Here is a 17,304-nt window from a genome sequence, read left to right on the forward strand (position 1 = left end):
CTCACCAACACGGCCACAAGTACAAGAAAATAAGGCGGAATAAGGAAAAGATAGGGTCATCATTGGGGGAAACTTAAAAACTCCAAAAAAGCATGTTGCAATTAAGCGAGATAATCTGTTAAGTGCTCAAAAGTTAAGAACGGATCTAGTGGTAAATAGGGAACATACTAATACTAATAATTGGAAATCTGTTACTGGGGCAAATACATATGCTGAGAAAGTAGACAGAACTTCTTTACTTCGACATCCAGTAAAAGAAGTGGCAGATCAATGTACTCCAGTAGTATCTCAAAATCCTATACAAACTAGGCAGCAAAGTCCCTCTTATTGTCACCTAAGTATCTGTATTCCCAATCAAATTAAATATCAGTCAAAGAATATGGAAGACTAAGATATAAGAAGGGGAATAGTATCTAGTACCCAGGTAACTCAACATGTAATATGGACCGCAGAATATGAAACGCAGGGCAACTATGGTTTCCTAAATACAGGCAATATTATGAAACTTATGGCAGAAATTCAGGAACTAAAACACATACAATCATCAGATCTTGTAGCAGTCCAATTTCCACCAGGAGATAATAACACAACAAAAGAATCAACATTAACTACGTGGCAGACGTCAGAGTTAGCACAGTTAATACTAAGTAGCTCGGATCAATTTTCTGCCTGGGGAATACAAATAGAAACTGGTAATACCTTGTTATCCATTTTCACTGAATGAAATTGAAAAGCAGGACACTAAAAGGAAAAAAAACCAAAAGGCAGTTTCCACACAGGTTAATTAAATTCTACACAACGCAAAGGGTAGGAGTGGTACAGTCCAGATTTCAAAGGGATTAGTTACAGAAGTACAAAGGGAGACTGTACGAAATCAAGATCAATGGAATTGGCTACCCAGTATACTAAGCAACACAAGCAGTGTCTGACATAAGAGAGTTAAGGTTACCAGCTCTGAAACAAGTGTTATACAGATGTTATCTTGGAACATAGCTGGAGCCAGGCGATTACTTTGGGAGGGCCTTCCACTCAAGGAGTGGGTAGATTGTGATATAATAGCCCTGCACGAGACTTGGTCACAGGAAGAGATTCCGATAGCAGGTTTCACCCATTATACAGTAGCTGCGGAAAAATGCAAGCAATACGTTCGTGCAATAGGCGGACTGATAGTATACGTGTCCACAGCTATAAAAATAACAACAGAACAGCTGAAATCTCCGGATCCCAGTATATAACTTGTAAAATTTTCAGTTCAACACTCAAGTAAAGGTAATACAATGTTATTGATTAATTACTACACACAGCCTAAGGCTCAAATAAAAAAGGAGAAAGATGCCATTGTAAATAAAACAATATCGAGATTACGCTGTACTGAGCTCAGATGGAATCTAATAGTGACAGGAGACTTTAATCCCAATTTGATATTTACGCCGGATGATAATGAAATATTAACAGCAGATAATTCATTTTGGAGTATTGCACAACAACATTATGCTGAGACTTGTTGTGTGGACCATATTGGTCATCAACTAGTAACAGATCTTGAATTCCAAGGTATGCATGTGCCTAATGGAAGAACGGACGAAGATCGCCCACCGTAAAAAAGATATCACGGCCCAAGGGCGCAATCAACGTTAGATTCCACACTTATTACACTTCCTCTGATGCCTTCATTAGCTCGCTTCTTCATAGAGTACACCACTTTGACTGATCACTCAATGCAGCACATCATTTTTAACCTAAGCATGCCAAGATTTCATCTTACTAATACACCAGAGGGCGAAATTACCACCAATAAATCTGAAACGTCTGAAATGGACAAACACAACTAAAACAGATTTGTTTTTAACAAGAAAATCTCTCCTGGCAGAACAAACAACAGAACCCATGCACAGAATATAAGCTTGGTCGCTTTTTCTAAATAAACTAGCAAAAATAATGAAAGAACGTAAAATCGGGGTTAAAAGATCAATCAAACGAAAGATCTACCAAATGATCTACAAATGCTATAGAGAGAACTAATAAGAGTACAAAGGAATCTGCGCTTATAAAATTTGAGGAGATAATCTGGGGAACATTTCAACAACTGAGAAAAAATTCAAAAGAGAATGTGGGAATTTAAAAAAGTGAAAGCAGAGAGTGTCTGGTCCAAACTAATTTTCAATGTAAGACATACATACTCTAACAATTTCTGGCAGACAATAAATAACTTGTCAAGACCTCGAAATGCATTAACATTGTATATACAAGAGCATAAATGGGTTAATTTCCTTAGGGAGAAATTTAAACAGAAACAACTTCAAGACTTGGGCGATTGCCAATCGCTGACGGTGACACAGACAACTGAGCATGAATTGATCCCACAGATAAATCAGTCATTTTACACAACAGAGGAAATAATAAGTATGATAAAATAAGGTAAAAGTGATGGAGCTCCTGGGTCGAATGGCATTCCGCAAGCCACTTGTAAATATGATTCAGAGTATTGGAGTTCGCACGTACAAAAACGTTACACTGATATAGAAATTAACAATCTAGTTCCAGATAGCTGGCAGGGATCACTCATAACCCCTATTTACAAAGGAGGAGAGAGATCCAACCCTACAAGTTATAGGCTAATCGCCTTAATGGACGTTGAAGCTAAGTATTTTGCCTCACTTATCCTTAAAGATCTGGTTGATTGGTCAAGAGAATGTAATTTAATTCCAAAAAATCAAACAGGATTTAGAAAGGCCATCGGAGCTATCTCAAATATCCTGTCAATTTTACTGATTGCTGAAAAATGTAAAAACAAGAAACAGAACTTACATCTATGCTATATAGATTTAAAAGCTGCTTTTGACAGCGTAGACCGGAAACTAATGTGGACTAAATTGAAATCCTGGAATATACCGGAGAGAATACTTAGGGGTCTACTGCTGTTTTATACAGACACCTGGGTTCGTGTGAAGCTTGGGAATGGAGCTAGAATTTCCAGAAAGGTGTATTCCACCATGGGTCTAAAACAGGGGTGTGTGTTGGCCCCGCACCTATTTAATTTATTCATCTCAGTCCTATCTGGAAATCTCGATGGTATTAACTCACATTCACCGAAGTTGGGCAAACTACAATTGTCCCATCTTACTTAAGCAGACGATATTGTTCTTTTGGGCTTAACAAAGGTGGGTTTGACAAGACTATTAAACGAACCCTCTGAATTTCTGACTGTAAATAAATTGAACTCAATTTATCCAAAACTAAATCAATGCTCATTACAAACCGAATAGCCTCTTAGCATAACATCAGGCTAAAAGGCAACTTATTAGAGAAAGTATCATGCTACAAGTATTTGGGATTTTATGTAGATGATAAGTTATCCTTTCGAGACCAGAAAAAATATATGACGCAGCGAGCAGGGGGCTCCAACATTTGCACTTAAAGCACTTGCTAAGAAACTGGAGGGACCTTCATTAAGACCGCTACTGATGACTATTTCTGCTAAAGTACTGCCAACACTATCATATGCCAGTGCCTCTATGCATGTGAAGGACTCAGAAACTCTAAACAGGCTAATAACAAGTTGTTAGACCTGGCACCATTGTAGTGGGTCTCCTTTCCATTTTTGCTGTTGCCTCATGTGTCTTTGCTGGTATTAGATGCTTTGGGCACTGTGTCACTGCTATTCAGTGCCACAGTGCAAGTGCTCCCTACTGTAAATTGATGTATGGATTAGTGATTCCATGTTTGGTTTACTTGTCAGACCCTAGTCTAGTGCACTAAGTGTGCCAGGGCGTGTAATCCAAATGCTGCGGGTGGGCATGCAGCACTGGTTGTGCCACCCACAGAAGCAGCCTTGTAAAATGTGTCTAAGGTCTGCCATTGCAGAGCCTGCGTGCAGTCTGGTACTGTCATGCTGACTGGGCAAGTGCACCCACTTCCCAGTCCCTAAACCTTCCCCTTTCTTCATATCAGTCACCCCCTATGGTAGGCCAAGGGCAGGGTGCATTGTAAGTATAAGGTAGGACAAGCCCTGATGTGTGTGGCACGTCCTAATAGTGAATTACAGCCATTTTCGTTTTTCACTATTGCAAGGCTACCTGTTCTCCATAGGCCAGAATGGGTTGTTAGAATTGTTACACTTCATAATCTTAACTGTCTCAGAGAACATGGTAGAAATTCGAGTTTAGTATGCCTGAACTCAGAATAATAAAATACATCTTTTAGTAAAGTTTATTTTAATATTCTGTGTTTGCAAATATCACTTTTAGAAAGAAGGTATTTGCTTGTCTAACCATTCAAACCTGCCTCTGCTAGTTTGTGTATTCCTATGTCTGGTTTTGTGAGTGACAGGGCTGGGGAATTCCAGGAGACACGCTGAGTCACCCAGTGCTGAATAGAGAGATCTGCATCTAGATGGGAGGGAGGAGTTGACCTGAACCTTGAATAGGGCTGTACCTGCCTTCCACAATGCTGGCTCCACCCCCGGGGGAGCGGCTGATGTCTCTGCCCTGCACACTGAAAGAAGAGAAGGAGTCCTGTAAACAAAGTGCTCCAGGACTGTACTTGCCTTCCACAATGCTGGCTCCACCTCCTGTGGGGCGTCTGATGTGCATGCTCTACACTGTGAAAGGAAAGGAGAAGTCTGGTAAACAGAGTGCTTCAGAACCTGTTTGGACTGGGCAAAGGCCCCTCTCCCCTCAGAGAACAAAGGATTTCTGGGTATAAATATTGGGACCCTGATCCCATGAAATTAGATCACTTTGGACTACAAGAAGAAACCTTTACTAAGGAGAGGAACCTGAAGAAACTGAGGAGAGACTATTCCCAAGCTGAAGTACTTCTTGGGGGATTGGCCTGCAGGGGTTGCCTTACTGCCAAAGGAAGGAGAAAGGAACTTTGTGTACTTTGCTTTCAACTTGTGAAGGATCTCCAAGGTCTTGGAAAAGAGCTTGCCTCTTGCTGAAGTCTCAGGGACAACAGACTTCACCCCCCATCTCCCCAGAGTTCTTGTGGAAGTGCCTGCTGCTGTTTTGGGCCTTCTGAGGAACTGTGTGTTGCAAAGAGCTGGAAGCGCGACTCAACGAGAAGAAGCGTGTCGTGTTGCTGTGCCTGCACCGCATCGGAGAGAAGTGTGCCGCAACAAAGAGGAAGTGTGTCGCCGTTGCTGCTGCTGTCGTCGCAACTCCGAAGGAGGAGGGTGTCGCCGCTACGGTTGTCGCACTGCACCACATCAGGAGAAGAATCTCGCAACAAGGGTGGAGCATGTCTCCGCCGCTGTGCCTGCCATGGCAACTCCGAAACCGGAGGGTGTCGCCGCTGGAACTGTCGCATTGCACCGCATCGACCAAGAGTACCTCGCATCCCAGAGAAGCGCGCCGCCGTCGGAGCTGCTGCCGTCGCATCTTGGATGTCGCTGCTGTAGTTGTCGCATCGAGCGGAAGCTTCACGCATCGTGGAGAAGAGCGTTGCCGCTGAAGCTGTTGCCGTCGCATCGTAAGGGTGTCGCCCCTGCAGTCCACTTATCGAACCGAGAGTTTCTCGCATCCCCAAGAAGCACGCCCCATCTGGAAGATCTTCACGCTTTACTTCTTTGCACCTGATTTTGCCGCATTTCCTATCGCTGCGACATTGCTTGTCGTGGAAGCGCAACGCAACGCAACTAAAGGTACATTGACGCAGAGTGTCGCATCTAAGAACTGAACTGAACTAAGCTTAAATCTACCAGCTTAAAGTAATCATAGTGTGTATTTTTGTTGTTTATGGTCTTGTGGTAACTCTATATAAAGAATACTTATTTTTTATATAAAACCTGTGTGGTGTCCATTTGTAGTATTGTCACTGGGTTACTGTATGTGGTCAGAAGTGCTTAACTTACAACGCCTCTGAAGTAAGCCTTGACTGCCCGCACCACGCAACCTAGAGGGTGAGCAGGGGTTATTTTAGGTGTGTAATCCCCTTTCCCTGACTAGAGGAGAGGGTCCCTATTTGTCACAAGTACCTACATGTGCCAACTAGAGACCCCCAAATCGAACACAAGTATTTATAAAAAAGGTTCTACAGCTCCCCAAGACAGCCTCACCAGCGCAGATGAGCTTAGAATTTGGGGTATTGAGTGAAACATTGGGAAGGCTCTACACGTACATAAAGTTGTGGTATCAAATAAAACAAAATGTAGAAGTAAATAGTCTCAACGAATCTTAATGGCTTGAATTGGAACAGGAAAAAAACTTGCCAGCCTATAAATTCTTGGAACACGCGCTAAAAGTTACTTGTACTATTGATCTCTGGACTAAAAATATGCCCTATCCATCATTCAAGCTAGTACTAAACAAAGCCGCAAAGTTCCATTCATTGCTGGTTGATAAAGGCATATTTTCTAAAAGATCTCATTCCTAGATAGTGATCGATAGCTATAATATACTGAAACAAGCAGCCTATTTGGACTCCACTTTTTCTATTCATGTAAAAAGACAATTAATGGCATTACATTTTGGAAAGTTCCCCACTCTTGCGGACGCCCCGAAATGGAAGCATATGGAGAACCAAAAATGCCGGCCCTGTGGCCATGAAAAGGAAGATGTGGTTTATCTTGTATGCCACTGTAAGATACTGCAACCAGCGCAAATTACCTTTCTACGGAGAGCATTTTTGGACCGAGGAATCAAATCGTGTAGAACCGCTATTATAAGAGGACTGGACTAGACCGATTCCCAAATGAATTGCAAATTGATAAAGTTTTTACGCATTCATGAACAAGAACTGAAAGCAAAAGTAACTTAATGAGACATGCTGGAGAATATTTTAACAATTGTAGATATCTTATTATGATGTTTTTTAGAATACAATAATGTAATTTTTTTAGAATTCTTTTTTAATTGTGTATAAAATAATGTTAGGGTTTTAATTAGCTGAACAATAAACTATTACTTACTTACTTACTTACTTACTTACATGCAGCATGATGAAAAGGACCAAATGGAAGGTAGAGTCTCAGGAGCTTGGTAACACAAGTACATCTGGAGTGGAATTACTGCATGGTTTCATATGTTCATAACGTGCAGTTAGTAAGTAATAGGCTGGCATGGATTGCGCGGTTAGTGGATAGAAGCCATTAAAAACGTAGGTATCTAGAATGAGAGTAAAGATTACCAGTCACCTACTTACTATGTCTCAGTAAACTTGCATAACTTTCTATGGCCCATTCATTTTTTCCAGCACTCCACTTAATGGCTCATAATGTGACTGTACAACTCAGCGCATATAGTTGAAGGTGCTGCCTACAAGATTTACCAAATATGATTCTGTGCCACTTATGTTCGTTTTTTCTCTTTTTTAGGTTGTCTTGATATGTAAATTAAGTCTTAAACAAAGAGTAGGACAGCCTCACCAAGTTTTATGCACAAACATTAATCTTTGGGTAATGTGGGCTTTTGTTGTTCAGTGACGCAGAATAGCGACATTTGTGGCGTTGCTTTGCTAGAAGCCAAGGCAGGGCTGCTTTGAGCCCACATCCTGTGATCTGCTGTTCTGATATTTGTGGGCGAGCTGCAGAGTGTCTTTTTCACACCCCAAGATATTCGGAGGAGCTAAATTTGTTATACTGTATAAAAATCCTTAATATGTAAAATATGTCGTGCCTTCGGATTTGAGTTAACATCCTACGCGGACGACACTAAGATTGTGGTCTCAGTGATGCCAGGAAAAGAGCTAGGGGTAGCAGCGAGATTCCAGGATTGTATGTCCGCTGTAAGTTCATGGATGGCAAAAAGCTGCTTAAAACTAAACTCCTCCAAGACCGAGGTGCTCACCTTTGGTTCCAACACAAATCTTTGGAGTTCTAATTGGTGGCCTACAGATATGGGCCCGCCGCCATCTCAAGTCCAAAAGGTGAAGAATCTTGGAGTTATTATAGATAACCAACTGACCTTTAAACCCCAGGTCAAGGCGTTGACGTCCTCAATATACTGGATAATGAAAACCATTAGGAAGGTTCTTCCTTTTCTGCCAGAGGGAAGTAGGAGGACAGTGGTGACGGCGCTAGTTCTCTCGCGCCTTGACTACTGTAATAGCCTCTATTTAGAGGCTCAACAGGGGGTGCTTAACAAACTTCAGGTCCTACAAAATGCAGCTGCCCGCCTGATCGGGGGCCTGTCCAAGTTTTCATCAGTCACTAAGGAACTGGAGAGGCTGCATTGGCTCCCGATGAGGAAGAGGATTTTATTTAAAACCCTCTGCATTGTTTTTAAGGCACTGCATGGTGTGGGCCCGGCGTTTCTCCAGGATCATTTCCAGTGGTACAGACCAGGGAGACAACTGAGGTCTGCCACAATGGGACTGATTAAAACATCACGGATCAGGAAAGTACGCTGGGGAGGCAGGAGCTTTGTAGGAGGAGCGGTAAAAGCTTGGAACTCCCTCCCCTTGTCCCTCAAATTAAACTCCAACCTGCTGGCCTTTAGGAAAAGTTTTAAAACCTGGCTTTTTTCCCTCTAACATGACTGTCCGAACCTTAGGGAGTTACCACTTCAGCGCCAGGACACCGACTGGTATTTGTGCGCTCTATAAGTGTTATAAATAAATAAAAAATAATTATACTCATACAGCCACATGCATCAAGCTAAAAACCGGTCGCAAACGCTTTGCGACCAGTATGTTTGCATTTGGGATGCATCATGCCAAATGCAAAAATAGCAATTTAAGGAATCTCTAAATTGAGATTTCCTTAAATTGTGATCGCATTTAAGGAATCCCAAATTGAGATTCCTTAAATACAATGCAACAAAGAGAAAAAAAATAGCGATTTCGCTAATAGGGGCAGCAAATTACCATGAAGTTGAACTTCATGGTAATTTGCAAAAACTTTGAAAAATGCTCTGTTGTGCATTTTTCTAAGTTTCATGTTGCGCACACACATGCGCTTAGGGCATGTGTGTGTGCAACATATGTGCACAGATTAATTTCAGGGGTGCAACAGGGTGTCCTTTTGACACCCTGGCACCCTTGAAATTGCATTCTCAATTTGCGATTCACTAATTGAGAATCGCAAATTGAGAATGTCTTCCCATTCATTTCTATGGGTCTCTAGGCCCATAGGAATGAAATGGGAGGTATTCCTCAATTGCGACTCGCAATTTGCGACTCGCAATGAAGGAATATTAAGAAATCCCAATTTCTTTAGCGATTTCTTCATGCATAGCCTTTTGCTATTCCTTATTAGCGAATCCTTATTTTTCGCTAATAAGGAATCGCAAATGGCATTGTTGATGCATGTGGGCCTTAATATCACTGGCAAATGCAAGTTTGCATTTGTTTGGTGAAATGTCAAAAAGCAGGTCACATCATGCTCCGTGAAGTCTTCATTGTTCTATGGTTCTCTCTCTCTCTCTCTCTCTCTCTCTCTCGCTCTCTCTCTCTCTCGACGCTTCGTTCATTTATAGTCAAAGGCACGTTAATTCATTGGATAATTGCTCCTCGTGGTGTTTGCTAAGTGCTGACTGGCGTGGATTCGGTTCCCCCCCACAGCCTCTCAATATCCAGAGATGGTGCATTCCCTCACGGTCGGGCCACAATAAGCCGAATTGAAAAGAGTCTTGCCTCAATACCTCTGCACCTACAACAGGTTAATGAAAAGCTTTAAAACTACAGTGTGGCGCATGGAACCCACTCAGGATACTGAACTTACAGCTTCAAGGACCACATGTCCCACAATGCAACAACATTTTACGCACTCAGCAAATACCACTGTGGACAACTGGGAGTTCCCTCAACCAGGTGCCCTGTGTGTATCTATATATATTGCTGCCCTTCATTTCATGCCAATCAGCATTACGTGCAGTAGGTGAGTAATTTATTGGTAGGCATGGATTTCAGGGTTGGTTGATAGACGTTCATACCACATTAACACATGTATCTAGAATGATAGCAAAGATTAGTAGTCACTGATTCACAAAGGTAAATTTACACTTTTGTGTACGTTTACGACTAGCTGATATTCACAAAGGGACTTTGGAGTATCAGCAGGGCCGGACTGACTACCGGGCAGTTTCGGAATGCTGCCGAGCTGGGGGTCGCTTTCACTGCGGTGGGGCTGATTTTGTTCATGTAGACCTGCGTGTACTTCGAAATAGTTAATGCAAAACGAATTTCGTTTAGCACACGCAGGTCTCCATGAACGAAATCACCCCCTAGCTCAGCAGCATTCCAAACTGCCCGGTAGCCAGTCCCCACACAGAAACACATTGAACTGTTCAATCTTTTTATGTATCAATCAATCAACCAACCAGGGGTTTATAAAGGGCGCTACTCGCCCGTGAGGGTCCCAAGGCGCTGTGTAAGGTCTCCGCACTCATACAGATACTACTCGTAAGTCACTATGTGAATCAGACCCCACGTTACTATGTCTCTCTAAACTTGTACAACGTTTTAAGGTCTAAGCTTTTTTTCCAGCACCACACATAGTGACTCATAATGTGACTGTACGAAACATAACCTATAGTTCAGGGTGCTACCTACAGATTTCCCACATAACATTCTGTGCACTTATAGCAATTTTTTCTCTCTCTTCAATTCGGTTGTTTTGATATGTAAATTAAAAAACAGTCTTAAAGAAAGAAGAGGATAGCTGCACCAAGTACAAAGGGTCTTCTTATTTGATTACAGCAGGTGTGGCTCCGCCATAATGGCGCAGAAGCATCACTCCACTGGTCAGAGTCAGTGACAGAAAATTAAAATGATATTAAAAAAATATATGATAATTTTTTCTGTGATGAGCTCTGACTGACGGTGCTTGCGGGTCGGGCCAGGTCATTACGGGCAGGAATGGTGGGCACGTCACAGAGTGCATGTAAGTTTTGCTAGCCGTCTTAGGCCGGCCAAACAGACATGCACACTTCTATTCATCCAACCCTGCTCTGTTTACAGCTGGGTTAGAGAAAAAGCCTCATGGTCCCAGGCAGTGTCTGAGCGGCAGACCAGGCCTCTCATAACAATCCTGGCGCTGTTCTCGTAGCATGACAGCGGTGTCTGGATTGGGTGTGGTAGAGACAGCTGGGAGTGAAGCACCGAGGCAGCCATCGGCACCGGGCAGCAAGAGGTAAGGTTTAAAAAATATTTTTACCCTCAATTCCCCTCCTCCCCGCTTTCGTTGTGCAGCTGCCACCACTGAGCAGGGCCCCCCCAAATATTTTATGTTATATTGATTTGTATAGCGCACTAATCACCCGAGAGGGTATCCAGGCACTTGGGCAGGTGTGTAGGTGTGTGGTCCCCAAGGTGCTTAGAAGCTGAAGTGCAGGTCTTCAGCTTCTTGCTGAACTCAAGCAGTGAGGCGGAGGGTCTGATGTGCTGAGGGAGGTCGTTCCATATCTTGGGTGCGATGTAGGAGAACGCGTCACCTCCAGTTTTGCTTTACCTTAGTTTAGTTACATACACAAATATGTATCTTCAGGTAATGTGGGCTCTGTTGTTCAGTGCCTCAGAATAAATAGCCACAAGTGCAACGTTGCTTTACTTGTAGCCAAGGCAGGGCTGCATTGAGCCCACATCCTGTGGTCTGCCTTTCTGATATGTGAGGCTGAGCTGCAGCATGTCTTTTTCACACCCCAAGAGATTCTTGAAGAGCTAAACTTATGATACAGTCAAGAAAACCTTAAATATTAAAATATCTCATAATTGAACTCTTTATATCTTGGCACATTCATGTATGCATTCGTTTGGTTTGCTGAAATTTTAAACAAAGGTCACCTCAGGGTCTCTTCACTGTACTATCGTACCCCTAATTGGACCGCTATTAGCCAATCCACGCCTTCCACCATGTGTCACATGATTCCAAGCTAAAGAGAAGAACAGTATATAAAGTAGCCTTGATTTCCCCTGAACCTAATGAGACAGTCGGCGAAGAGACAGGTACCTGCTGGAACTCTCTGTGAGTATCCTGATGAGCTGTCTTTGGACGTTTTCTCTCTATTTTTCTTTCTCTCTCTTTCTCCAATCTGAATCTCTCTTGAGCCTCCACTCTCTTTTTCTCTTTCCCACCACTTTGACACTCAGAATGTGGTTCATGCTCTCTGTTCACTTTGCTCTATCATTCAGTCTTCTCCCCCACTTCTCTCTCTGACTCCATATCCGCCTCCTCTCTCTATTCCCCTGGCCAGGTCCATCTCTCGGCCTCTTACACCTCACATCTTTGCTACTGGCTCTCACTTTCCCCTCTGTCACTATCCTTCCTCTCTCTGGGCTTACCCTCTGCTCTCTCGTCTATCTATCTTCCCTCTCTCATGCTGTATATGCCTTATTCTGTGTCATATTTCTTAGTGTCAGTACAACTCCTTTTCGATATTGGCACTTATTCGACTCTCATCTAAAAATCTGCTTATTTCTCTATATCTTACTCCTGCTCTCTCTTACTCTATCTTTCACTCCCTATCTTTTAATCCTTTATTTACTTTCTCTCTCTCTTTTGCCTCATCTCTCTCCCAGACCTTTACTCTCTTTCTTTCACTCCCTATCTCACTCACCCCCTTTTTCTCACTCCCGTTCTCTCTTTCTTGTTCAATCTTTGCCTTTCACTCTCTCTCACTTTCTGTCACTCTCCCTACGCCTCTCTTTGAATGACAGTCTTCAACATATATAGCAGATGGTTCATCTTTTTGTGTTACCTCTCTAATCGCTCTCTGTTAGTCTCTGGTTGCCAACCTTGTGTATTTACATTGATTGTCTGTGTCTGGGTTCTTCACTGAGAGTAAATATGCTACATGAAAGTTATTGTCTAGTAGTCTGTTGTCTGTATTTGCATATGGGAAGATCAAAGCTCTAGTGGCTGAGCACTCACACTGCCTCGAGAGGATTTTCTACCTGTATTCCCCTATTATCATTTTTGAGGTGGGGTGGTGGCTGGTGCCGTGTTTGCAGTGGTGGGGTGGTTGCCGCTTTGGTGGCTGGTGCAGTGGTTGCAGTGGTAAAGTGGGTGCAGCGGTGGTGGCTGGTGCCGTGGTTGCAGTGGTGAGGTGGGTGCAGCAGTGGTGGCTGGTGCCGTGGTTGCAGTGGTAAGGTGGGTGCAACAGTGGTGGGTGCAACAGTGGTGGCTGGTGCCGTGGTTGCAGATGTGAGGTGGGTGCAGCGGTGGTGGCTGGTGCTGTGTTTGCAGTGGTGGGGTGGGTGCAGCGGTGGTGGCTGGTGTCGTGTTTGCAGTGGTGAGGTGGGTGCAGCTGTGGTGGCTGGTGCCGTGGTTGCAGTGGTAAGGTGGGTGCAGTGGTGGTGGCTGGTGCTGTGGTTGCAGTGGTGAGGTGTATGCAGAGGTGGTGGCTGGTACCGTGGTTGCAGTGGTGGGGTGGGTGCAGCGGTGGTGGCTTGAGCACTGGTGGATAGGTGCAGCAGTTGTGACTGAAGAGTGGTGCAGTGAAGGGTGGTTGGGTGATTGCAGCCGTGGCGGCTTGTCGGTGGTGAAGTGATTGCAGTGGTGGGGTGGATGCAGTGCTGGTGTGGGTGCAGTGGTGGTGAGGGTGCAGTGGGGATGTCTGTTGGATAGTGAAATAGTGGAGTGGGTACAGCGGTGGTGTCTGTTGGCTGGTGCTGTGGTGGTGGATGCGAGTGTGAAAAGCAAACACCCTTTATGATGGGCGACCATGTCATCCATGTAGGCGCCTGCAGGTAGTGCAGGGTGCAGCAGGTCGCTTCATACTCACTCTACGAAGGAGGTATCCGGGGCCGTCTGTCCTTGATGTGTTACATGCAGATAGCTCTGCATTGCGTTTGAATGAGTGAGTGCTCTCACCCTCACCATTATTTAAGTTGAGGTGAGGCCAATATGTTGGTGGTTCTGATCTATGGCTCATGGAGGAGCAGATGTGGAGTGTGGAGTTTCCAGATGTGTAATATTCTGCTGGCAGATATGATACTGTTAAACCTCGAGACATCTCGCTAAGCACCAACAATATACCTCCTACAGGGTATTTGATGACTTGGGGTTTGAGTGGCAGATGTGTTGTAAGCAAACCTGAAATGCTATCTTGTAATAAATGTGTCCCCTGCTTCAGTTTTATGTGTCAATCATAATTAACTGTCCAATAGGTATTCTTTGTTTTTATATTTGTCGCTGTCAGCTGCTCAGGACTCTAAAAAATTTGCACCCTGCCTGAAATGATGAGACTGGCTCTGCCAATCAAGTGCTTAGAATGCCATCACTCACAATTGCTGTTTGGAGAAAGAGGGACAAAGTTAGGGTGAGATTAGAGGCACATGTGCCGGGAGCCAGAATGTCAATAGGTGGATGGGCGAGAAGAGAAAAAAAACGTTGTCTTCTGCACATTATGCATTATGCCTTGGGTTGCAGCTCATAAGTGAGGCATGAAAAATTGGGACCGGTTAACTTCCTCATCAGAGGACAGTAACTCTCTGAAAAGTGGTCAGTAAGACTTAGGGGCAGATTTATGTCAGACTTGCGCCACGTTTACGCCGCTGTTGCGTCACGCAACGGCACGGAAACGTGGCGCATCCCTGCGACCTATTTACAACGTGACGCATCTAGGCAGATGCGTCACGTTGTAAAGCCCTGCGCCATATGAAACCTGCGTCAGGTTTCATGTGGGCGTTCTGTCGCAGGGTGGGCGTTCCCTCGTAGGAAAGCCCCGTAAAACTGACGCAGTGAAATCTACAAGATTTCACTGAGTCAGTTTTACGACGCTGCTGGGTCAAATCCTTACGCCTGCTTGAAGCAGGCATAAGGAGTGACGCACCACGTTATTTATGGGTGGCCTCTGTACATTGCAGGAGTTGTGTCGCACTTGCGACGCTACTCCAGCAATGCGCCGCCCGTACACCACAAGATGCGTCACGCATCTGCCCTTCCTTGCACCATGGTGCGCCGCATTGTAAATGCGGCGCATCTGTGGTGCCGCAAGGAGGGAATTGCGTGACGCATCAGTTCTGGCGCATCCCTGCATATGCCCCCATATTCGCGTGTAGTGACGCACTGCATATGTTAGAAAAAAGGTGAGTTTCCCTCTGAATTGCATATTTTGTTTAGTTCCTTATGTTAACAGATTCCCACTTTTCACATACTTGAGATGTCATCAGTGGTGTCATTGATGAGGTCGTAGAACATGTCATTAGTGATATAATATGTGAGGTCATAAACAGTACACAGTGGGGGCGCAGTTATATTTAGCTCTATTAACTCTAACTGGTTAATTTCTGTTTTTGTTTTAGTTCAAAATGTTAATGTTGGTCCTGACAAATTTAGCTAACTTAAACCCTTGGTTTTTCAGTGAATTTTTAAGTTTAAAAAACAAAACAATAACAGTTATTTATATTTAAGTAGCATACGAAAAGCAAATGCTGTGCACCGGAGGGAGCAGCCCACAGGACCCTAATGGGTTTCAAAGTGGAGGGGGACCAAGTGTCCCCCCAATCCAAATGAAGCCCATTAGGTCCTAGGGGTCTTATGTCTTTTAAATGGCTGGGGGACAAAGTGCCCCCCCTCCTAAGCCTTATTAGACCCTGGGGACTCCATCCCCAGGACCTTATTTTTTTTTTAATGGAAGGAGGGCGTGTGGCCCCTCTCCTGAGTCTTATTAGGCCATGGGGACCTGATCCTGAGGGATATTTTGCTGTGTTTTTTCATGTTTGGCCCCTTTGGGGGGTCCATTTGGGTCCACGCATGGGGTCTAGGGAGTCAGGGTATCCATAGCCTGCACTTATTTCTTTAAGCCCTTGCGTGCTGCGCACATTTTCACGCTGTGTGTGTGATTTAAATAGTGGGCAGGATTCGGATGGCCGTCCTCCGCACACGCCCACCGTGACGTATGAGTCCGGGGGCCGTCCGAAGCATGCAAGGGGTTAAACATGTTTAGAACAGAGGACTAAGTTCTCGAGTCCTGTACTGGCTGCCAGCAACTTTTCCTCATGTTGCTGGCTGCCAATCAGAGCGCCTGCTCCCGCGAGAGTCTGAATCTCACGGGAGCGAGATGTGTGTACATCTATATATATGTGTATATATGTTATGAACATGATGTTGTCAATACAATAATTTACACTTACCATGTCACAGTCTGTGCCACGAATTTTTCTGTAAAGAAGATTTATGGGAGGATTTGAGTCTATATATATATATTACTGTGCTAATCCTGTGCTTTCTTGTTTTACATATGTGTTTATATATATATATATATATATATATATATATATATATATATATACACACACACACACACACGTATATATATATATATATATATATATATATATATATATATATATATATATATATAAAACATATTTGAGTGAAGCTCTACGAGGCACTGATTGATAATCACCGACAGATGGATGTGTTTATGGATTCGGTACTCACTTAATTTATCCTACCCTTTATTGGATGGTTCTTTTGATCTTGGTTACTTGTAGCCCCTCTAGGTTCTGGTTGTGTTACGTCTATATCTCCACTAGACAATTGTGTCTCTTTCCCATATGCTCTCCAGTTGGAGTTTGCACTGGTTGTTTGAGATGCTTGGCTCTGTGTTTCACTGCTGTTGGATTCATGCAGTTGGTGTAGTTGGGATAAGAGAGGTAGGACTGTGGTCCAATCATGAATGTTGTATGTTGCTTGTTGGTTTGCAACTATCACATGGCCTGTCGCATCCCAGTAAGTCTCCACTGCACTTTGCATATATTTAGTTATTGTGTACATTAAAATTTGTTGTGACCTATGGGCTGTATTTTGTTTGTCATACATTTTAGGAAAGGCATATTTTTTTTCTGGGATTTGCTTAGTTCGTTTTCTAGGTCTGGCTCAGAAACAGTTGTAAATGTCTTGTCAGTCTCAAGTGTCAAAAAATGCATAATAAAAATGCATACATCTATAAATACATACATACAAATATAATAATAACGGGCTTTGAGTAACCCCTCTTCATTAAATAGGGTGTTCAATTGTCAATCATGTTATGCGTCAATAGCACAGAACTTGAGCAATGGGTCTGCGCCCTACAACTGTTGGCTATGTTTCACTGTGACGTCATTTTGTTTCATCACATGCGTACAGCCAGCCAAATGATAAGGAGTACACTTAAATGCCAAGGATTGTGGGCCTGAGTTGGTAGGCCACTCCTTTTTTATATATTTATTTTGCAAATTTTATTTTACATGTCAGGTAGGTTTGCGAAAATATGCACACCTGCCAGGACCAGACATAGTGGCAATCCTTGCTGAATATATAGCTAGTCTCATTCTGTGTTTGGTCCTGCATTTAGTTCTCCACAAAGCAGAATGACTATGTAGAGAAAACATTCTGATTCTCTGTTGATATGGTTCTCGTTGTTATGCATGGTGGGG

General features: G+C 43.5%; 1 long non-coding RNA gene across 1 annotated transcript in view; it reads left to right on the plus strand.

Annotated features, from left to right (window-relative positions):
- Positions 1–11,856: 11,856 nt before the first annotated feature.
- The window catches only part of LOC144824422 (uncharacterized), a 58,154-nt gene continuing 52,706 nt past the window's right edge, over positions 11,857–17,304 (plus strand). Inside the window, exon 1 of the long non-coding RNA XR_013608941.1 lies at positions 11,857–11,906. This is a non-coding gene — a long non-coding RNA (uncharacterized LOC144824422). The remainder of the gene's footprint in view (positions 11,907–17,304) is intronic.

The sequence above is a fragment of the Lissotriton helveticus genome, chromosome 3_1, assembly GCF_964261635.1.
Source record: "Lissotriton helveticus chromosome 3_1, aLisHel1.1, whole genome shotgun sequence".
Classification (NCBI taxonomy): domain Eukaryota; kingdom Metazoa; phylum Chordata; class Amphibia; order Caudata; family Salamandridae; genus Lissotriton; species Lissotriton helveticus.